Source organism: Sturnira hondurensis, unplaced genomic scaffold, assembly GCF_014824575.4.
Source record: "Sturnira hondurensis isolate 20B ecotype Veracruz unplaced genomic scaffold, ASM1482457v3 Scaffold0021354, whole genome shotgun sequence".
NCBI classification, from domain to species: domain Eukaryota; kingdom Metazoa; phylum Chordata; class Mammalia; order Chiroptera; family Phyllostomidae; genus Sturnira; species Sturnira hondurensis.
Window position 1 is genome coordinate 9,753,650 of NW_028093985.1, and position 23,340 is coordinate 9,776,989.

At 39.3% G+C, this 23,340-nt stretch overlaps 1 protein-coding gene and 1 non-coding gene across 2 annotated transcripts in view; one reads left to right on the plus strand and one right to left on the minus strand.

Moving 5' to 3' along the window:
* Positions 1-10,901, minus strand: part of HAPLN1 (hyaluronan and proteoglycan link protein 1) — a 70,424-nt gene extending 59,523 nt beyond the window's left edge. The window contains exon 1 of the mRNA XM_037032320.1: positions 10,573-10,901. The gene's annotated coding sequence lies outside the window, so the exon portion shown is untranslated. The remainder of the gene's footprint in view (positions 1-10,572) is intronic.
* An 8,491-nt stretch (positions 10,902-19,392) lies between these two features.
* On the plus strand, positions 19,393-19,474 carry TRNAK-UUU (transfer RNA lysine (anticodon UUU)). Its single transcript has one exon. It is a non-coding gene; the product is annotated as a tRNA-Lys (tRNA).
* The last annotated feature ends 3,866 nt before the right edge of the window (positions 19,475-23,340 follow it).

The window sequence follows — 23,340 nt, forward strand, 5'->3', positions numbered from 1 at the left end:
GGAAATACATTTCTCAAGGAATGAAAACAAAGCTGATAGTTTTAAAGTGAGATTTTTTTTAATAAGTAAAAAGAGACAAGCCAAAATGGTCTAGGAAAGTCATAGAGGTTTATGGAAAAGGAATCCTAAGAAAGAATATGTATGGTCAAGGTAAAAAGATCAAAGTCAATTTAATAGGCTAAGTTAATTTAAGTACCTAAAGTAGCAATACTGAATTGGGGTTTGGTTCTCTTTCACACTGTCAAAAGAATAAAGTTTTCCTATATTGTTCTGTCCAGATAAGATATTATAAGAAACATTCTAACTAGACATCAATAATTCTATATTTTACTTAAGTACTTTACTGTGTTTCTTATTTTCTTCATCAGTTACTTGACCACTTAAGAAAACAGTCTTCTTAATCCTAAAAACTAAAGCTTTGAAAATAATAGGTAACCTATATTTTTGTTGAAAGTCTTTTATTTTCACTTTGAGTAAAAGAATACTTTAATATTGTTTCCTAGTGGTATATAATGTTTTTGGTCAAGCATGTTTGACAAACATCCCAGAGTTCTGGATGTAAAAGGAGATTTTTTTTAAATCTAGAAATGGATTAGGGTAATTTCAGTGGGGCCCTGGTATACTTCAAGAATTTATTCTCTCTCTTTATACAAGAATAAATTTAATTAGGCCTCTTTGAAATACTAAAATTACATGGGAAGCTTTGTCAAATAAAGAAATAATAATTATATTGTGTTTGTATTCTTATATTTTCATTACTAAAAATAAATTTTCTGGAAATTATAATCTCCAAGAGTCTACAGTATACTGATATATGTTTTTATCTGTAATTCTAGTCGTTATCTTAAAATGTTGTGTTGCAGGAAAAAGCAAGTTTCTTTGCCAATCGCATTATACTTATATATATAGATATAACCATATTATTTAAAGTTTTTGCCATTTACAGACAGTCATTATTTTACTGTGACACTTTTGAAAATATGTTTCATCTTGAGAAAGACAGGGAGGACTCTGTTTTCCAAAACACAGGTCCCTTGAGAATAAACTTTCGGATTTTACCTTTAAGATAAGAAAAGATTTACAGAACTCTAAGGAATAACTGTAATCATGAAATACTGGCAAATGATCAAGATAAACACAAAATAAGGCACTGAGTGAACTGAGAATAATTGTAATTTTTATGAATTTTTGTTTAAAGTATTGCAGAATTTTAAAAAAATGTTTGCTTCCCAGATAAAAGGAAACTTGTTCCTCTTAGCCTACTGTGATTTAGCAATTTGGTAAATTACACCTTTGCAAACAGAATTGAAACATTGATTTTTTTCTCCCTACTTAATCCCTCCAGCATTCCAAAACTAACCCTTAAGGAGTTGAGTATTTTTATTTTCATGGCAATATGATTGCCTTAATTCAATAAGAATCTGCTCTCTTTATAACAGGACATGATTGGAAACTAGTTTTTATTATCAAGGGTTTGACTAGAATGGCACGTTTGAATGGGAAATGCATAGACTTGAATGTGACCACACAGCTTCAAGGAGTTAAGACTTACTTGTGGAAGCCAGTGAAAATTCGTGGAAATATTGGCCTTGTACCTTGCTCGCCTGGTTCCCAGCAGCCTTGCTATGTGAGTAAAGAATGTCATTTTGGGACTTCAAGAGGAGAGGAACTCACCCAAACCTCTAAGTACTGCAGGCAATGTCTGATGGGAAGTCTCTGCATCGGCTTTTTTGGACATGAGAGGCTGTTTACATTCATTCTAAAGATGCCTCATGAAAGAGTTCAAAAGCACACTTCAAAGTGCCTATATGGTTAATTAATATTCTTGCTGGACTTACACAATTAATCAGGCTGAATTTATTGAAACTAGACTTATTTTGCAAATAAATTAGTCTTAATTTGGCTATCTTTTGTAAAAATAGGAATGATTAGAGAGAAAAATCATGTTTTAATATGATAACTGTAATATTAAATGATAATATATCTTTGTGGATATTAGATTCTGGTGTTCATTGTCTTTTGGATTTTTGTTTTGCTTTCTGCTTGTAAACTGGTTGAATCCTGAATCCTTCTATTTCCTCCAATATCTGCCTATGACTCTCCAAACATGTTTCCAATATATCTCCCATGCTTTGACGAGGAATCACTAAGAACTAAAACTGCCTTTTCCAAAGCCTTGCAAGCTAAAGACAGACAGCTTGATATGAAATTCAGAATACTGCCACAACAGCTGACGCTTAAACAGTCTGTGACTGATGCTGTGTGAGCCAGGCAGAAAGTTCACCTGAGCACCTGATAACACCATCAGAGTCATTTCAAACTACAAAAGGCTTCCAGCCTCAAATCTAGAAATCTTGACTGATAGCTTTCAGAAGCTGGCTTATAATTTGCTTGGATCATTAACCTTCGTCTTCTGTTTTCACAGACATATTTCTTATTAAATGCCCGATATTATGGAATTTAACATAAAGCCATTTAGCCTGTTTTACTGCTCGAACTCTAGGACTCCGAAAGACCTCTTCAGAGTCCTCAGCACGTGTGAGACCTTGCACAATAGGGTTGCTTTAGATTACATGCTTGCTGGCAAAACAAATAGTCTAAATAGCAGCTAATACAATATGCTATACCTATATTAATACCTCTGGAGAGTTAGACTCAGAAAAATAGAATTATGCAGAAGGCTACTTTGCCACAGGATGTGAGAAGGACCCATTAGACAATCTCTTTTCCTAGCTCCATTCTGGAATAGCAAGCCTCTTTCGTGGGTTATTATGGGGATGCACTATATTGATAGTCCTTGTCATGTTATGTTTCCTGACTGTTAGAGGTGGTATGTCTTTGACTGAAGATCTCTCTTTAGAACTAAAAGCAGAGTTCCCAGGGAAAAGTCAAACATTATAATAGCAAGCAACACTCACGGTAAACAAAGAACTAAAAACTATTTTCAATGAAATATAAGACAGTTTCATTTCTCTAGTCCTGAACTTTGCCCCTGAACTTTTAACAGAAATCACCCAGAGTGGTATTCACCCTTTCCCCTTAAGACCAAGGAATGATCAAAAGAAAAAGAAGAATTGAAACCAAGGGTCCTTATGATTTTGACTAAATTTAGTTTTAAATTCTAGCTCTAAAAATAATCTCCTTTTTTCTCTCTATCTATACCCTCTAGAGGCCTAGCCATTGCTGTAGATAATTGGCAAAACACAGAAGCCCAGACTGGGCAGAGGCTCACGGGGTGTGGACCTCGGGCAGGCTAAAGGTTACATCTTGACCTAAGTGACGTTTCAGTTCCTGAGCCCTGAGGTAGAACCGCTCTCTCCCCACCCACCACTACTTTCCCCAGGAGATCAGAGAGAGGCACTGGACAAACAAAAACCAAACCCTTCGAGCTGTCCTCAAGACCTGAACAAATGATTCATTATCCTTACCACACCTTCAACAGGTTGGCTCTCAGCCCAACCCTAAATTCTAATCCACAACTTTTTGTGACTTTGCCCTATATAATCTGTAACTTGCCCACCACCACCAGGAAGTTTCAGCCTTGGGCATTAACTTCCTGTTCTCCTGGATGACATTATTCATAACAAAATAGCCAATCTTTCTCCTCTGCAATTCTGCATGTCTAGTGCTTGGCTCTTCCAGGGCCAGGTGGATGATTCTGTGTTCTACAACACCCTGGCCAAGGGTTTTCAACTCCCATTTCAGTACCAACGACTTCCAAGTCGTTATTTCCAGCCACGACTTCTCCCCGTGCTCAAGATAGGGACACCTCAGAGGGGATCTTGGCTCTCTCACTTCCTAAATTAGACTCATCTTTGTCTTTAGAAACTTACTTTTCCTTTATTCCCAATCTTAGTTAATTGCACCCCTCTTCATGTTACCTTTCACCCTTGAAATATTCACAATATCCTTGACTTCTCTCCCCCATCTAATCAATGCACCCTTATTAAATCATGCCCATCCTGTTCCATGGCCTCTTAAAACTCATTCCCTGCCTCCAGTCCTGCTTTCCTTAAACATAAAGATTTATTAATATTACCAATTAGTATTATTTACTTCTAAATTTGATACCAATTACTATTACTTAAATATGAGAAGAGTTTATAAATTTAACAATGTTGAAAGATAGAAAGTTGACTGATAAGGAAATAAAAACAGTCAGGGAGTGGCCTGGGCTGGGAGGTGTTCAGACATCCGAAATACAGGCAATTGGGATAGAAGACAAGGAAACAGCTGGTGCCGCATATCCAGTGTTGTACTGGATGCTGATAGCAACAATAGGGCACCTACTGAATGTCCAGCATTTATATCCCCCGTGCAGTGAATAGTGAAGGCCAGTGATCCCTCTCCTCTAAGCTACAGGGCAGGAAGGAAAGGAACTCAACTTGCTCGATCTGGGCCATCAGTCCTAGCCATTTGGGAGTGGGAAGCACATTTTGTATGAGAAGACTAGATCAGTATCTTACAGGAGCACCAAACCAGGGTGACATAATCAAAGATGTGAAATCAGAACATATATAATCTGAAACAGCTTCTAAAACATGACTGTCATTGTGCCATAGGTTAAACATGAAATGGGAAGGAATTTAAACAAATGACTCTGATTCGTGTTATTTTTTATATAGCCAAAGCAAATTTTCACTGTTCTTTTTTCCGAGGTTAGTTTTCCAGAATCTATAATCTGCGTTGATAGCAAAATTTCTCTGACACCGATTGCAGTTAAGTACCTGGGCACATTTTTTAAAAGGATGTTGACTTTGACTCACATTTCAATGTGATGGCTAATTCCTGTGCTTGTCCTGTGCATATTTCTGGCTTCCTCATTCAGCCCCTGGACTGAGAGCAATTCTTGGACCAAATATGTAGATTCTCATTTATTCCCTCCCTCTAGACCCAAATTTTGGGGGTGGCATAAGGGCACAAGCAGTAGAATATAACCAGCTATAGGTGCCTTTCTTGTTCAGGGGCAGCAACTCAATCTTGGTAACGAGGGCTGAGAGGCCCTGAAAATAGGTTATGGCAAAGTGAATAGGAAGGGTTCAAATGAATGGATTTAGATGCCCCTGGGATGGGGGCGGGGTGGAAGGACAGGTTGAACAGGCTTGGGGAGAAGAAGCCAGTGGTTAACAGAGCCCAACATCCCTCAGCTTTCTGTAAACAGGCCTTGAGGGAATCCTTCTGGCCTCACCTTAGAGTAGGGTTCACTAAGAGATGGAAGACTAGAGATGACTTAATCAGCTTAATTACACCTCTTGCTGTAAAGATGGTTAGGGCTCCAGATGTTTGAAATTCTTTTTACAGAAAACAAAACATTTACTTTAAGGAGATAAAAGGCTTGAAATGTAAATGTGAATGAAACTCACTCACACTTAGGTGTGTGATCAGTCAAGAAATGAATAAAGCAGAGAAGGATCAGATCTGGGTCCTCTGGGTGGAGGGCAGGAATCTGTTTATGAGATGGAAGCCAGTGGAAAGTTTGGTTAAGTTCAAAGGGAAAAGACTTGGGAGCCTAGGAAGGCAAACTGCACCTATTTGGCAAATTTTACTAGTGATTCATGGTGTGTGTCCATCTGTCTTCTCCACTGGCTTGTGAACTACCAGTTATTCTGCAGCGCCTAGCACAGAGCCTGGTGCCCATCATATGCAGGAAACCAATCTGTGCTCAACCTGAATTTTAGCTGCAAACTGGTAGATGGCAACTATGTGCAAATAAATTTTTGCTTTTCTTGACCATCCTACTAGACATATTATTGGAACCCTAGCCCTCCTGGGGCCCTGAAGTCTCCGAGCTACCTCCCCAGGTCCATCTGTGCCCACACAGCCAAGACACACAGCTAGGAAATGGCAAACCGAAAAATGACTTTCAGGATACATGCTCAGAATTCTCTGAAAACCAAACTGTGAGCCTAGAACATTTCGGTTGTTTCTGTTACTCGGGTTCTTGCAATACTTTAGATTCATTATCATCAGTTTTGATTTTCTAATTTTTTTAGAATTAATTTTCAAGGTGTAAAGTGAGAGCCACAGCACATAGTACTAGTACAGTGATTGGCAAAAGTAAGTATTCAATAAATTTTTGCTAAATGAACAAATGGATGCATGAATGATGAAATGAGGTGATCTCCAAACTGAAAACAAAAAAAATCTCATAGTATATAGGTAGAGACTGAGCCAAGATATTACTTATAAAACTTTGAGAAAAGTTTTAAAAATTCAGAAATAACTTGAATGTATTTAACTTAATTGGCATTTACTTAGTACAGTAAAGATAGTTGGAATATAGTAAGTAGGATTTAGTAACCATTCAACTAAATTGTATTCTCTTTGGACAAAAGGAGACATTACTGTTTCTCTTGCAAGACTGAAACCAATCCCTGAACTTTAGTAAGATTCCCAAATGAATTTTAGACTCTGTTAGGTTATTTTGTTTTGCTTTGTTTTTCAAGTAGCCTCCCAGCCTTCTAGCATTTACCCCATTTCAGATATCACTCGCCTACCCGCTGTTAAGCTGTAGAACAGTGAATAGAAGCTCGAAAATAGTCTGGCAATGTAAGATAGCCCATTTGATATCTTAATAAACCCTAGATTTATCTGAATATAGCTAGGAACTCTGCAATTCCAGCGAGCCCCCTGCAGGCCTCCCTCACTGGAGAAGCCATTAGGAGGAGCTACACTAGTATGACCCAGAACCCAGGAGCATCAGACCTTTCACAGAGCTGGCTGATTCTCTCTTGTAAAGATGGTTCTTTTCTACAACAGTATCATTATGTCATGAAAAATTATGAACATTTCCTGTAAGAGTTTTCCAATCCATGACTCAGCTTCCATATTCATGTCCTTTGACTTTCAGGCGACCTCTCACTGGCTTGAGTTTGCGGTTCATCCTGAATCACAAAAATGATCAGTTGACATTGTCAACAGGATGGGCTGTTTCAGGGGATAATGACTTATTGGGAAATGCAAATTAAGATATTATGCTTTATTTTACATAGGTGTTAGTGTTTCCAGCCATCACCACTGACCAACTGAGGCTACGATTTTGCAGCATCGATGAAAAAGGACTTAATGAGCACCTTCCTTCAGTCACCAGGTAGGTCTCACTGCCACAACAAAACCAAAGTTCCTTAAAGAGGAAACTTGCATTCCACATCGGCAGGCCTTCCTCGATTTATGGATTATACCTCTAGACTGAGCAAGTAACAAATTAATCATTTTTTTCCTACTGAGGCATTTTTTTCTTTCCAATCTGAATTTCAGAACTGGCCTTGATTAATGCTGATGTGCTGAACACTGTTACCATTAAGTCATATATCTTGCAGGGAGCCAGTTGGAGCAACAATTCATATATCTCCTGGAGAAAAGTTTTTCAAAACTCTCAGTTTAATATTCTGATGGATTAATCTTCTACGATATCCTGATGCTTCTTTCAAACACTGACTTCCGTTGTAATTGCTCCTCCCTAGGATTTTTTTCCATCATGGCAATTTAAAGGAAGCAAGGTTCCTGCTTCAAAACTACATATTCATAACAGGCATAGAAGGAGTTGTTCTATGTGCTAATTATTACAGTTTGAACACAATATTTTTGTAAAAAAAAAGAAGAAAAAAGAAACCTTACTACCCAAAAGCAATTTTTACTATTATCCTTTTACATGTAATGAAACACATCTAAATAATATGTAGTAATATGTGCTATTTTTTGTGTGCTAACCTTTTAAGCTAGTGATTATTTACTCTTTTAAACTTGAAAACAATAACCTTACGAAAATGTATTTTCATTCGAAAAAATGGTGATTCAAGATTCAAACTCTCCTCACCCTTTTTGAACTAGGTCATGATGTGACCCCCAAAACACATCCTACATTAGAAGCAAGTTGCAGTTATTAAACTGGATTCTCACGGACGCAGAACGTTAGTGGTAAATTCCCTAGTAAGGAGTGAAATGGTTTTCAAGTCAACCATTGAGAATTTAACCAACCGTTAAGTAGTGCCTTCGTTTTTAAATTATATAAAAGTCATTTGCTGTAGTTTCTACTCTGAGCACCTATTCCAATGCCTGGCATGTAGTTTTCATTCAATGTTAATAGAATGGAAGCAAATCTCGGAGTTTTTTAAGAGGCTGCTGGTGAGAGCTCCTTCTTTGACTCATCCACTAGGTGGCACCCAGGCACCACACTTCACATACTGAACCATGACAGACCTTCCCATTCATGGTGCAAAGAAAGAGCTGCATTATTAATTTATACCATCACGACCACTCTACACCTAATATTTATTTAACCAGCTGCTTCCTCTAATCCTCCTTAAACACTATTGATTAAAATCCTAAGTATATTCAAGTTTCCATCCCTCCCTATTTCCTCCCAACAACACTTTGTTACTTCTAAATAACAAACTGACTGCATTTAAGTAACATAGACCAGGTAATATGGTTGCTAAGAGTAAATCCAGGCTGTTGGAAAACTAACTACAGGCAACAGAAGACTATAATGTAAAAGTTATTTTCAAATTTGTTTTTGTATTTTGTTGGAGTTTTAATTGGTGGAACACCATTGCCTTAAAAATAGAATCTGAAAATAAAACATGCATGGAATAAAAAGAAAACTCATGCTAGTGCTTTCAGCCTAAGGGAGTCATTTTCTGAATATGACTCTTGTTCATCTTTACGAAGATGAAGTGCAGTGCCACCTAAGGGTTCAAAGACTCTTTCAACTACTCAGAAAATACCAATATTCTACACCCAGGATGCTAAAAAGCAAGATTGTGTAGCAGGCCATCTACTCAAACTCTGCATACTCTGAATGTAGAATGTATTTATCCTGGATGTGTTACTTGCTCCCAAAGGAATGCAAAGGATGTGAAGCCACTAGGACTATAATGAATTGATTCTTCTCGGTGAAAGTCTCTTCAGTACTTCTAAATTACAGTGTCAGTCATTGCTTTGAGAGACAGGGCACAGCTGACATAAATGACTCACTTTATAAGAACATGATGTCCCCCCCCCCCCTTTCTTCTGTCCTGTAGAAAGCTCTGGCTCAATGGACACTCCTGACTGCAATATTGAACCCTGGGTACATTCTTCCTGGGGACCACGGGTCTCTGGAGGCACTTGGTTTTCTCTTGCTCTTTTAATTAAATTTAAGCACAGTACTTCTTATCTAGTTTTTCCATTTCAAGCTGTTTCCAATTTTTTGGAAAGAGACTACCAAAAATGTAAAGTTATTTTCTCTTAGCTTAAACAATTAAATTATTATGTACCCCCCAATAATTAAAGACCAAAGCTTAAATGTTGAATAAACAGTTGGCATACATTCCATTTTACTGAATGGAAGGAAAAACATCTTTGTTAGTAGAAATAAACAGACTTGATGCTAAAAACTGATGTAATAGATTAAGAAACATCACATTAAAAGTGATCCAAAGAGAACTACTATGATATATATTTAGTAGGACAATATTCCCATTTCACGATTCCATTAAAATATCAAAGTATAAAAGATTGAAACTATTACATACTGAAGTGTGCATAAAATTACTGCAAATTTAGTACACTGAAGTAATCAAATAAAAATGGTTACCAGAAACTACATTTGTAATGAATAAATATTACATTTAACTTAGAAAGTAATTAATTCACTGGCTTTATTTCTTAAGGACCGTTAGCTTCCAAGAAGCCAGCCAGCATGTTGGATTTTATGACATCACACTAGGACGTGGGCTGGGACAGTTTCCACCCAAAAGTCCCCAAATGTACTGGCCATTTTGTGTGTTTTTCCAGTGATAAATGAAAATAAAATAACCTATTTTCAAAATAACAAACCGTCTTATTTTCAACACAACAGTCATACTCAATGGAAGAAAATAACTTCATGTAAGCCTCAAAGAGTTCATATTTGCTTAGGGTGGTGAACAGTCGCAACACCTAAATTATTCCTTTTATTAACTTTTTAAAATAATCTTAACAACTATGACAAAAATTTTTGCATATTGACATTATTCATCAGTGTGATGCTCTCTGTATAAAATGCATCTCAATTCTATGATCTTCATTTTACAGTTAACTGGAGAAGCCTGGACCAAAATTGGTAACATCACAAAGATGATCAATCTAACAGCTATTATCTATGATAACAGTAACTTTCATTTTCACACACATCTATCTATTCCCTAAAATATAACTCATAAGTCTGAAGTGGACAGTCCCATTCCTCAGCATTTCCTTCCCCCTATATTATTCTTTTTTTCCTCTCAGGTGCTATAAAAATGCCTACTGAAGTACAGATGGAAAAGCCACCACTTGGAAACCAGACGTCTACCAGATTTATAGGAGTGTTGGCAAATGCCAGGATACTGGAGTTCATCCTTGTCCCAATTCTAGACTGAGCTTATTTACTGCTATACAATATTTTATCTGACATGGATTTTAAAAAGTTGAGATGTTATGTTAAACTCAAAAGAAAATCGTAAGAAAATTTGTTTTAACATTTACATATATCATGATATGTATTGCTCTCCGAAATTTGAAAGGCACCAAGGTTTGGCAGAAAGAGTAAAAAAATGATGGAAATTTTACCTTGTCCTGAAAGCCAGAAGTTCAAATGTTCTCAAGTCCTGCTGAAGTTGGAGACTGGAGATCAAGTGAAGCTAGAGCTCTTTCCCCTCACCTTAAGTTTGTCTCTAGGCAAGTGTGTGCGTGTGCGTGTGTATGTGTGTGTGTGCGCTCAGAATGTCTCTTTGTGGCGCTGGATGGCAGAGGTCCTGGTGCTGAGAAGAAGGAGGCACTTTCTCACCAAAAGCAGAAGAAAAGCAAAGCGTCACCAGGAAAGTTTTCCTCCCAGATCCCCTAATTACAGCCTAACATGCACTTCATGCAAACTTCAGGGAGGAAGGGAGGGGCAGCTCTGTGCCCAGACCTCGTGAAACAGCAGCTTTTAGATGGCTTTCCCCTCTGCTCAGATCCCCACGTACAGGCAAAGCGGCAGCTACAACCACAAGCTCCCACCCACACCACACCTCCTGCACCCTCATCACTTCTTGGGTGTGTCCTGAGGGGATGGGGCAAGGGGCCGCGGCGTGAGGCACAGGCACCGGAACAATGAATTTTCACTTTGTTTTTTAGCCTCTGATTAAAAGGAAAATTCAAGGGTAGCAGAGGTCCTGGGTTTCCTGCCCTTTTCGCCCCAAAGTAGATCCAAGATAACCAGGTAGAGTGGCAATTACCACCATAGATAAAGCTGCCTGAACTGGAGGTGCCCGTCCAGGGCAATGGCCAGAAGTGTATTTTCTTGTTTACTGGACTCGGCATTGTTATGGGGTTTGAATCTCCTTTAACAAACAACTGCTATTGTACCTCGGATGACAGAGCTTGAAACCTGGGTTTATTTATAGCGTGAGGAATGCGAAGGGCAGGCGGGATGGGTGGGGTTGGCTTATGGATCTATACCCAGGATTAGAACCAGATGGGCACACACACTCGCCCCTAAAATAACCATCGGGGAAGATGCTGGGACACGCGGGAAAACACCTTCTGAATAAATAGGCATTTATTTATAACTCCTGAGAGAGTATATAGGTCCATTGATTCCCGCCTTGAGTAACCAAGGGTATTGGAGAGGAAACGGCTTCATATTTCAATAACAGAGCCACCTTTGATGGAGCCTTGGAGGGGAAAAAAGAAACACACCGCAGGAAGCAAACGGCTGTTGAATCCGCGGGGAGGAGGGAGCGGGGCTGGCCAGGGCGTGAGGACAAGCAAACAGGCGCTAGGGGAGGAGGCGGGACGCCCGGGGAGGCGGGCGTGCGGGGCACCTCGGGGCTGGGGCGCTGGGAGCTGTCCCGGGGCCGCGCGCCCGCGCTGGGGAGGCGGGGGTCAGACTGCGAGCCCCTGGTCCCACTGCTGCTGGGACTCGGGTCGGGCAGGGGCACGGGTAGGACGTGGCCGAGAGTCTGGTGGGGCCAGCGGCGGGGGAGCGGCGGGTCGCTGGGGCAGATGAGCTAGTGGCGGGGGCACCGGGACCGGGAGGCAGGTGACTCTCGGGGCAGGTAGGGCCGAGCGCGGGAGAGGGCGCTCAGTCCGGCCGTGCGGCGGCGAGCGGCGCTATTGTCTTAGAGATAAATCCTGCACCTCGAGGTTGCTCCCTTTTTGGAGAAAGGCGGGAAAGAGACCCTAAAAAAAAAAAAAAAAATCTTCCCGCTTTTCCTTGACGTATTTCACCAGTTCCTGTGCCCGGGCTCGTCCTTGCCCGCTATTCATCTTTGGTAACTTAACACGTGCCTGAAAAAATTTTATTCCAAAGGCAAACCAAACACTCACAAATCTTCACGAAATAAAGACAGTTATTCCGAAATGAAATAATTAAAGATGAATCCTCCAACAGACAATTCATCACCTTTTCTGTAATTCCAACACCTGAGCCAGACACCTCTTCGTTTTTTTCTGTTTCTCCCCACAGGCTGCAGAAGGTTTTTAAATTTTACGTCGTTAATTTCGTGGCTATCGAAATGGCTGTTGGAATGCATCAACTGCCAATCCGAATAAAGTGCATCTGTTTTTTAACCATGAAAAGAGTGTTTATGCAATTTCTTGTAAATGTTCAGAATGGTATGCATTTTCAGGCACATAAAGGAATTAGAGTTAAAACCAAATATTCTATATTTTTTATATTAAAGCTCCATGAAGGTGGTGAGACGGCTGGTGTGTGGCTACGAAATCATATAAAGATAGTTTAAATACTGATCACGTCCCCTGGGCTTAAGAACGTCATTTCTGGGGATTGCCTTGGGAGGAAGTCAGCGGGCCCAAGGATGGCCCTTACATTCACTCCATGCGAACACTAGGAGAATGCGGTGCATTCTCTTCACAAATTGTTTGTTAACCACACAAAACCATCTGTTTGGCAATTTATTCAGGCCGCAGTAAGAATATAAAAAACTCGAATATTTTCTTCAACTTAAGGTATAACCCCATTTGAGATAGGCTTTCAGAAATAATGTCAGTTATTTGCCCTTGCTGTTCCTTGTCATTCCTACCTCACCCCTCTTTGCTGTCTTCCCTTCCAAGTTGTCTGCTAGTGTTTGTTAAAAGATACTCAGTATTTTGGGGCAGGGCTGGGAATATAAAACAGAAAACAGTACTTGAATAAGAATTCAATAAAAAAGGAAATTGAAAAAAAAAGATATGCAGTATTTTTAATCACAAGTACTTAACCTCTCAATAGTGTGTTTCAAGTGTTATTCAGGCTTAATTTAATTGTTAATATATGTTTTCATTCTTTTTTGTGTTCATGATTACTAATTATTTAAACTTTACATTGTATCCCCACTGGCTCAGTTGGTTGGGCATCATCCTGTAAACCAAAAGGTTGCTTATTTGATTTCGGGTCAGGGCACATACCTGGGTTGCAGGTTTGGTCCCCAGTTGGGTGCTTCCCAAAGACAAACAATAGATGTTTCTCACACTGGTGTTTCTCGCTCTCTCTCTCCCTGTCCCCCTCTCTCTAAAGTAAAAAATTAAAAGTAAAACTTATGTTGGAATCAGCTTGAAGTCCTTTAAATTTTTTAAAATATATTTTATTAACTAATGTTATCTTAATAGATATACTGACCAGTCATTATAATTATGCATCAAGGCAAAATTATAAAAAGCTTTGACAAAAATAAAGTAAATAAATAAAATACAAACCTATTTTTATGACCAACTATTTTACAAAGTGTAAGTTGTAAAAAATATATTAAAGATCCAAATATCTTTTCAAAGGAAAAAGAGTAAAAGAGTGCTCTCTATATGAAGATTCCCTCTAAGTATTAACAATAAAAGACAGAAAACTGTACTTGAACAACAAGTAAAAGAAAATCAAAAAAACCCCAATATTAGTTCATGTGGAAACTCATGTCCTTCATTGCATATTGAGATGTTTTTGTTTGTTTGTTTTTTCATTTCTTTTTAAGTTTTTAATTGTTGTTTAATTATAGTTGTCCCCAGAGATGTTTTTGTTTTTACTTTAGAAAAGGCAGGGGGATCAGCTTTTTTTAGTTTCAAGGGAAAACAAATACTTTCTTCAATATTAATTTTTAAAATGACTTACTTGCTTGTAATTCATGTCAGGCTTTACCTTAAATTACCTATTTCAGAAGATACAAAGCCTAAAAATCAAAGTTGAAAATCAAGGCCAGTTCTGAAAAAACAGACACCAATTTAGAGATAATGGATAATACATGCATTTCCTGCACATTTTAAAAAGATCTTGTTTAGCATAATACAAAATATTTTTTAAAAATAAAAATTAGATCAGAATGGTGTTATAAAATATAACTTTGCATTCTTTTGCTAATTTTAGAAAATTTGAGTAATCAGATTGAACCAAATAAAATACAATATTCAAATATTTTTGACTCATCCAAAAAGGCAATTTTATCTGGCTTAAACTGATACAAACTTACATATGTGCAAACTATAAACATATCAAGAACATTTTCAACATTTAAAGACTATCAATCTAAAATATCATGAATCTATAAAATATAACATCTTCTCCAACAGAATGGTATTTCTCCTCACATAAACAAAATATATATTTACATTCAAATGGGAATTATCTAAATTCATCTCCTCTTCCAACTCTGAAAAAGGCTGCTCTATTACCCACTGAATTCAGAGAACTTCTTCCATGTGAGTTGAGTTTCCTGGAATTTTCGCCTCAGGCTAATATTGTACCTGGTTGGACATCTGCTAACACAAAGGTGCAGCTCTGTGCACTTTGAGGTACTGGGGAGGAAAGCCATTTGACCTCGCCTGTCTGAGGGCTCAGAACTGCATTAAAGCATCCCTTGAGATGGCCAGCCTCACCATGAGAAAGACATCATTTGTAATTAAGTCCTTCCCACTGGCTATATTCTTGTTGAACTCTATGACTAAAACACCAATGCAATATTGTAACTGGTCACAAAGCATTTGATAAAAGGTTATTTTGCTTTTAATACAATGGGAGGTGGACGGCATTCAAAGGGCCTGCTTTTTGTACTATCGCTCTGGGAAAGTGTCCTGCAGGGAGACTCTTGAAAAGGGCGAACGAAATAATTAGGCAATAAATTGGTCAAGTGTTAAGAGCAGAGCCATTTCAGAAGCTAGTGAGGCCGTATATGAACATTGCACCAAGTGATAAAATAGCCTTAACTCCTGAGAAGTAAAAACGTGTATTTTCCCTTCCTGTCTGCTGTTTTTTTGTTTTCACAGCACGTTTCTTGTACTCTATTGTTCTCTCAGCATGTTATTTTGTCCAAAATGTTGAAACTCTGTTTTCATTTTTCCTCATTAACTAGATTCTACTCATTCTGCAGTGAGCCATGGCTTTGGTCTTTTGCCATACTGACTGTCTGATTAGGGAAGCTGTTCTTCCCCTCACAGTCCCGTGTTCCTGCTAAGGACATCCACTCGCCACTTTTTTGCTGCCCTGTGTTTTTTTTTTTATTTTCACATATTTAGATGTTGTCTTTAGTCAGGTGTACCATAAAGCCTGTTATTTATATCTTTACACAGCTACTAAAAGATGACCTAAACTGTTTATTGACATCATTGAAGATGATGATAGATCCTTTATATTCAGGAGAGAAAATAAAAACAAATGAAGGATGCTAGTTATTGAAAAAGCTAGTTAAAAAAAAAACTCTTGTAGACACAGACAACGGCAGGATGATTACTGGAAGGAAAGGGCGTGGGGAGGTACATGAATAGTGAAGGAGGGATAAATGGTGATGGAAGGAGACTTGACTTGGGGTGGTGAACACACAATACAATATACAGATGATGTATCATAGAATCGTGCACCTGAAACCAATGTAATTTTATTAAGCAATGTCACCCTAATAAATGCAGTGAATAAAAAATTAAACTGTAGATGATACCACCAAAACCAGATAGTTCAGAGTATTTTTGTATCTAATAGCGAATGGCATAAATAATAAATCGTCAAAGATTGATTAATAATTTGTGTTATTGTTATTGATCTCATAGAATTAAAAGAACCATAATACATATTTTTATTCCATGCTTGGCTACAAGTGATTGTATAAATGATAATCAACAAAGGTAAAATATTTTACTCTTTTAAGAAACTAGGTTAAGATTAGTGACGAAAATAAAGTTTTGTCTTGGAATTCATTTGCAGCCACTAGAATATTGACTTTTTTACTTTCACTTATATAGGTATCTTTAATTTAAAGCAATTATAAACATCAGTAAATGTAGTCCTTATTGTATTTTCTTTTTGCTCTTTTCTTCTTATAACCTTCAGAGGAAAGGATGTCAAGTTTAATTGGGCTGGAGTGATTTATACATAGTCCTTCTTAGAATAAAACGGGTGTAAATTAGCTAATGCATCAAGGTTGGCATAGGCCAAGACTGCTCAGGAGAGACCAAGACGTAGGGCTTTGATTGTTTGAAAGTGAAGGAAAATAGTCTAGAGTTGTCAGAAAGCGGGAGAGGAAGACAGGAATACGTTGTACCAGAAGCCTCTGAAGAATGTCAGCAGGGGGTGATTCGCCAAGTGCCATGCTGAGGGACGGTTCTACCAGAAGACTAGAAGAGGATATTAATTTGTATCTGGAACAACACGCCTCACAGTAAATTTTAGTTCAAATGGTTTTGAGTAAACATCTGGATGTTTTTGAAATTTTCATATACAAGTCTATGCTAAACTTGGTAGATTTAGCATAGGTTTTCCTCATCTCAGCAGAAGTACAGAATTAATCCTTTCCTTACATTGAAGTTTTAGGCAGACACTAGACAGTACTTAAAAGAATAGCTAAAGTACCTATCTATATCTACATGTATGTGCATAGACATAAATCATACATATGCTTTTTTATTTTGGCATTGAGGTCATTAGAAAGCTCACTCTGGCTTATTTTCAACCCTGGAAGTAAACCCTGAGGAAGTAAAAAAGATTTTGGAGGAAATCTTTGAACAGTGCAGGTGGAAATAGCTTTATATGCATTTATCTTGAGTACTTCCTTTCACAGAATAGTCCAGCCAATTGATTCTACTGTAAATAGGAAACCTGCACTTCTTTCTCCACCACAGTCAAGTTGTTCCAACCTATGGCTAAATTAAGGCACAAAAAGTTAAATTGGAAGGAAGACTCTACGAGTAAGTGGAGAAACAACAAAGCGTTGCTCCATGTCTAACGGCTGTTAGCCTTCTTGCTAAATGCACAATGATTCTTCAGTAATCCTGCACTAAATGTCACCTAGATGATGCTTGCTGGTGCAGATATGTGGTGTTCGATGTCTTTTGAACTTAAAGGCAGGCAATTTGGGGACATGAGAAATGTGGAAAATTTGCAAAGTTCAAACGACTCTCTTTCAGCTTGAATGGAAAGAACTGCCAGTCACTTCAGAATCTGGTGATCTTCAGGAAGCCTTTCTCTTTTAGTATGTTCTTCGTTCTAAGCTCTCCTTATCCCCTTCCAATAATACTTAAAGAGAAGTAGAAAGTTGTTTGAATTAAAAGTAAGCTGAAATGATCTGAGAACAATCTTTAGTTTCTGGATAAGTAAACTGAGTCTACAGATTGAGAAATTGTCCCATTGCCACCCAGGTGTCCTAATGTAAGGTCTCCCAGCCACTCATTTCTGCAAATCTGGAGTATTTAAGGGGTGGTTGTAATGAATACATTTTTCCCCTACAACACAGCTGGGAATTAATTATTTTTCCTCACTGTTTATTACCTTATATCTCTATTATTAACTCGGCACACAATTAAATTCACTACTTAGGTACATATTTCTCTCTCCCATTATACTAGGAGCACATTGATTGCTCACGTCTAATTCATTCTTCAGTCCTTCCAATGTTCCCTCCCAAATCACCTCAAACACAATTTCTTGTACATTTGGGGCCAGAGAAAAGGTTGTTGAATTAAATCAAACCATAGAGGAAGTATATTATCAGGAAGAAACTGGAAAGTGATTCTAGTCCATTTTTTTAGATTTATCTTCTATAAAAGATAGCAATGTGTTTTGATTTGGGACCTGAACTTAATTCATTTTTATGGTCTTTGGTCCTTCCCTCTTCCCTGCTGGTTTTGCTCTTCAGCATCTTACTGCTTAGCATTACAAATGTTTGGTTTTTCCTATACGTTGGAAATGATCGTGTCAGGATTCTGTTGACTATAAAAAAGCCTGTAATGTTTCTCAAAACTCTAACCTTTTTCTCATTGTGAATAAACCCTCCTTATACACTCTTTGTAGTAGCATCTTATTTGCCCTCCCTTGTGGGAGTCCGCCAGGCCGCAGGGGACCAAGGACAGAGCCCCCACTGTGAAAATGGTGGCGGGACTTGGTTTCTGGTCCCTGGAGCCGGCGGGTATCTTGACATCTTCCGGACCTTCTCCTTCTCAGCCTTGAAGGAAAGAACAAGATCTTGGCATATGCGTCATGTTCCAAGAAAGTGATAGTCATGAGGACACTGTTATCTTTGGGCTCATGTTCTCAGGATATGAGAACATCTTGCCCTCTTGATAGCCTTCGGGAGTGTACAAACTTTTGTAAAACAGCATTGTTCTCAGGCCACTGCAGTTCTGCATATAAGCCAGCAGTTCCTTGAATAAATTTGCCATTTACCAGCAGAGCACTTGGTCCTCTCCATTCTTTAAGTCCCTCGCCTCACCTCGCGACCACCCTTGCTGCCGCGGGCAGCGGCAGAGTGGCACCCGAAGAACAGGGACCCGGAAACAGGGGGTCAGGGGGGACCAGCAGAGTCCTAATCGTGAGGATAGAGGAGCCTGAGAGGACCGCTGCTACGGGGCCCGGTAAGTTAAAAGTAAAAGTAGCAGGGAGCGGTGTTGGAGAGTTGTTAATCATGGGAATTTCCCACTCATCAGATCAGGGACTTTTTGAAAAAGTCCTCTGCTCCTTATTGAAGGGGCGAGGCATTACTACCTCTAAGAGTCAAATACATCGTTTTGTAGATTTTATTCAACAAGTTTGCCCTTGGTTCCCGGAAGAAGGTACTATCAATATGGAATTTGGAAAAAGGTAGGGGAACGTATTCGTGAACACTACCGTGCTCACGGTCCAGAGAAAACTCCTGTTGATACATTTTCTTTGTGGACACTAGTGAGAGATTGTCTTAGAGGAGATTCTGAGTTTGAAAAATGGGAACGTGGGACTCGCAGTAGCCTGCGAGCCACTCCTTACGCAGAGAATCTTTCTCGCCCTGCACCTCCAGTGCCGACTGCCCCGCCTCCAACAACTTGGGAGGCGCCACGGTATGAGGAACCTGATCTTAAGGTGGCGACTGATCTTAAGGTGGCGACTGATTTTAAGGTGGCGACTGTTCAATCGGAGCCGCCAAACCCTGATGAAGCAGATTGGGGAGATCTAGCAGGTCCAGCGGAGCCCGGATAGCTCAGTCGGTAGAGCATCAGACTTTTAATCTGAGGGTCCAGGGTTCAAGTCCCTATGTCAAAAGTTTGTGCAACAAGCTATTCAACAAACTCAAGATCAATTTCCTCTTGCATTAATCATCCATTACATGGATGACATTCTATTAGCTCATGAAAGCGAGTCTTATTTGTATTCAACTTTCCAGCATATACAACAAGCCTTATCCCAATCAGGATTGCAGATCGCTATTGATAAGGTACAAAATACCTATCCATTTTCTTACCTAGGGTATTCGTTAAAACCCTCTTCCTTCTCTCCGCAGAAACTAACCATTGATACTTCTCAATTAAAAACTTTACATGATTTTCAAACCTTTCTAGGGGAACTCAATTGGATCTGCCCTTCACTTAAATTATGTACTGGTGACTTAAAACCCTTGTTTAATCTTCTTTTAGGAAACCCTAATCCCTCGTCTCCTAGATCCATGACTCCAGAAGCAAAGAAGGCTTTACAGTCTGTAGAAAATGCTTTATTAACAGCTCAACTCACATATTGTGATATTTCACGACCGTGGTCCTTGATTATTCTTCCTACTACCTTAACCCCAACAGGAGTTTTATATCAAGAAGGTGTATTGCAATGGATCCATGGATCGTCTACTCCAAAGAAAGTTTTGAGTCCCTATCCCTCTCTGGTAGCAGAACGCATCCAGCAAGGGCGCAAAATCTCTCTCCAAGTTTTAGGACATGATCCCACTGTTATTGTTATACCTTATACCGCTGAACAACTTAACTGGCTTCTTAACTTTAACGACATTTTTGCTCTTGCCTTTGAAGGTTTTGCTGGAACCATCTCTCATCATCTGCCCGCTGATAAAATTTTACAATTTGCCCATACTGCACGATTTATTTTTCCTAACATTGTCACTTCTGAACCTTTATCAACTTCCTTTACCCTATTCACAGATGGATCTTCTAATGGACGTGCTGTTCTACTTACTCCTACCAAGCCTCTCATCTGGACCACCCCTTATGTTTCAGCTCAAGAAGTGGAACTGTTTGCTGTCAGCCAAGCTCTTGCCCTATATAATCAACCATTTAATCTTTACACAGATAGCCAATATGTTGTTCGAGCTATGGCTGTTTTAGAAACTGTTCCTTTAATTCATACCTCTAATCATACGATTTCTCAGCTTTTCTCAGATATTCAACAACTTTTACAGAAACGACAGTTTCCCTGTTTCATTGGTCACATTCGAGGACATTCCTCCCTTCCTGGACCCCTTGCCCATGGTAATCAAACTGCAGATACTTTTACGCAAATTTTCCTTTCACAGGAGCAAAAGGCTACATCTTCTCATGCCCTGCATCATCAATCTGCTCGCTCTCTTCGTTATCAATTCCGTCTCACCCGAGAAGCTGCCCGTCAAATTGTTAAATCATGTTCTACGTGCGCTCAGCTTCTCCCCGTGCCTCATTATGGTATCAACCCTCGTGGTCTTAAACCCAATGATCTTTGGCAGATGGACGTTACCCATTGCCCAGCGTTTGGACGATTACGTTACTTACATGTCACCGTTGATACCTGTTCTCATTTTATCTGCGCTTCTCCTCTCACAGGTGAAAATGTACGCAATGTTATTACTCACCTTCTCTTTTGTTTTTCAATCCTTGGAGTTCCTAAGGTCTTGAAGACAGATAATGCCCCAGCGTATACTAGTAAAAGTTTCGCTTCTTTTTGTGCTTCATTTCAGATTTTACATAAAACAGGTATACCTCACAACCCACAAGGACAAGGTATCATTGAACGTACTCATCTTTCCCTCAAACATCAGTTCTCTAAATTAAAAGGGGGGAGATGGTATGATCCTCATTCTCCTAAACTGTTAGTGTCACATTCCTTATTTGTTCTTAACTTTTTAACTTTGGATGCAGAAGGACGCTCCGCGGCTGATCGGCATTGGGGGCCGCGTATGCGACATTACCCGTTGGTTTATTGGAGAGACCCCATAGATGGCTCTCGTCATGGACCTGACCCAGTTTTAGTTTGGGGCAGGGGGCATGTTTGTGTTTTTCCAACAGACGCAGAAGCCCCTCGTTGGCTTCCTGAACGTTGTGTCCGACATGCCCAGAAGCAAAACGAACCGGCTGCGGGGACGGCTAGCACGCTTGACGATGCAGCCTCGCCTCAGCCACCCGGAGCGAGCTCGGAGAAGACGCCAACGTCTGGCGATTTTGCTGAGCCTTTTGTGGATGCTGAGGATTCAAGTGAAGACTGAGGAATATTGGCCTTTTGTCCCTAATCCTCCAATGATGCATCCTGTGACCTGGAACGATAATGACTTTGTTCCTGTTTATGTTAACAATACTAAAGTTTTAGGACCTCCTTCTATAGGACATGTTATCCCAATATCTACACTTTATAACTACACAGGATTATCTACTACTTTACCCATCTGTTTTTCATTAGACAATAATAACTGCACTCTTATCTCTAGATATGCTGATTGGGATGGGAATTTCACTAACGGGACTCACTGGGGAGTGGACTTACTATACCTACGACGAAATGTCTCAACTACCATTGTAGGACCAGGAGATCCCCCACCTGATATCCCATTGTGCAAGCAGAAAACACCATCCCCAAGTCAATTGGGACCTGCTTGGAGAATGTGCCATCTCAACTATACCATCTGTGATCAAGGGCTTTGTGACTGGAGTGATTACCGCCCCACAACATTCAGACCAATGAACTTGCTGTATGGTATATGGACTAGAAATAACCGTACATTTCAAAATATGTTATGGAAAGCGGTTGCTGCCCTTCAATATGTCACTGTAGCTAAAAGAGATGTTCAATGGGTTCACCTTGGAGACCAGGACGCTATGAATGTTTCGGGGACTCAGAAAAATGTTTCAATTATTGCTTGCGTTCCAGATCCATATGCTTTTGTAGCCGGAAATGTTCAACTTATATATGATCAAAAGTATAACTTAAGCTGTCATAACTGCTTCCTAACCAATTGTTTAAACGCATCAATGAATGTTACATCATTTGCTGTTATTAAGCAACCTGCCTTCACCTTTCTACCTGTTAACCTAACCATCCCCTGGTTTAATGATCCAGGGTATGCTATTATTAAGGCTACTAACGATTTGATTTTAGCCCGATCAAAAAGATTTATAGGGACGCTTATTGCAGGAATTACCACCTTAATTGCCCTCATTGCGACGGCAACTACAGCTGCTGTTGCCCTAACTGAAAGTGTACAAACAGCAGACTTTGTTAACGAACTAGCACATAATGTCTCTGTTGCCTTCCAGACCCAGGAAGACTGGGACCGAAAAGTAGAACAGAAATTGAACGCCTTGTATGATACTGTTAGAATTGTTGGAGAAGAGTTAAAATCACTTGAGGTTCGATCTTCTTTAAGATGTCATTTCATGTTTTCCCATATATGTGTTACCCCTTTTCCCTATAATTCAACTAAGTTTCCATGGGAAAAGGTTCGCAACCATTTGTTAGGAATTTGGCATAATTGCAATTCATCCTTAGACCTTGTTACGTTACATAAAGAGATTCAAGATTTGATAAATGCTCCTCCTTTAAACATAGATATTGCTCGAGATGCTCAGAATTTCTTGTCCGCTTTATCTAAGCAGTTTCCCTCTTTTGGACATGTTCTTTATAGTTGGATAGGTTTTGGTATCTTCGTTATTCTGCTTTTGTTGTGTATACCTTGCATTATTCGGTTTTTTATCAAACAAATCGGTGGCTTGTACATAGACCTCAAAAAACATAAGCTGGACATGACGAAGAATGTGGAGCCGGTTCGATATATAAAATAAAAAAGGGGAGATGTGGGAGCCCGCCAGGCCGCAGGGGACCAAGGACAGAGCCCCCACTGTGAAAATGGTGGCGGGACTTGGTTTCTGGTCCCTGGAGCCGGCGGGTATCTT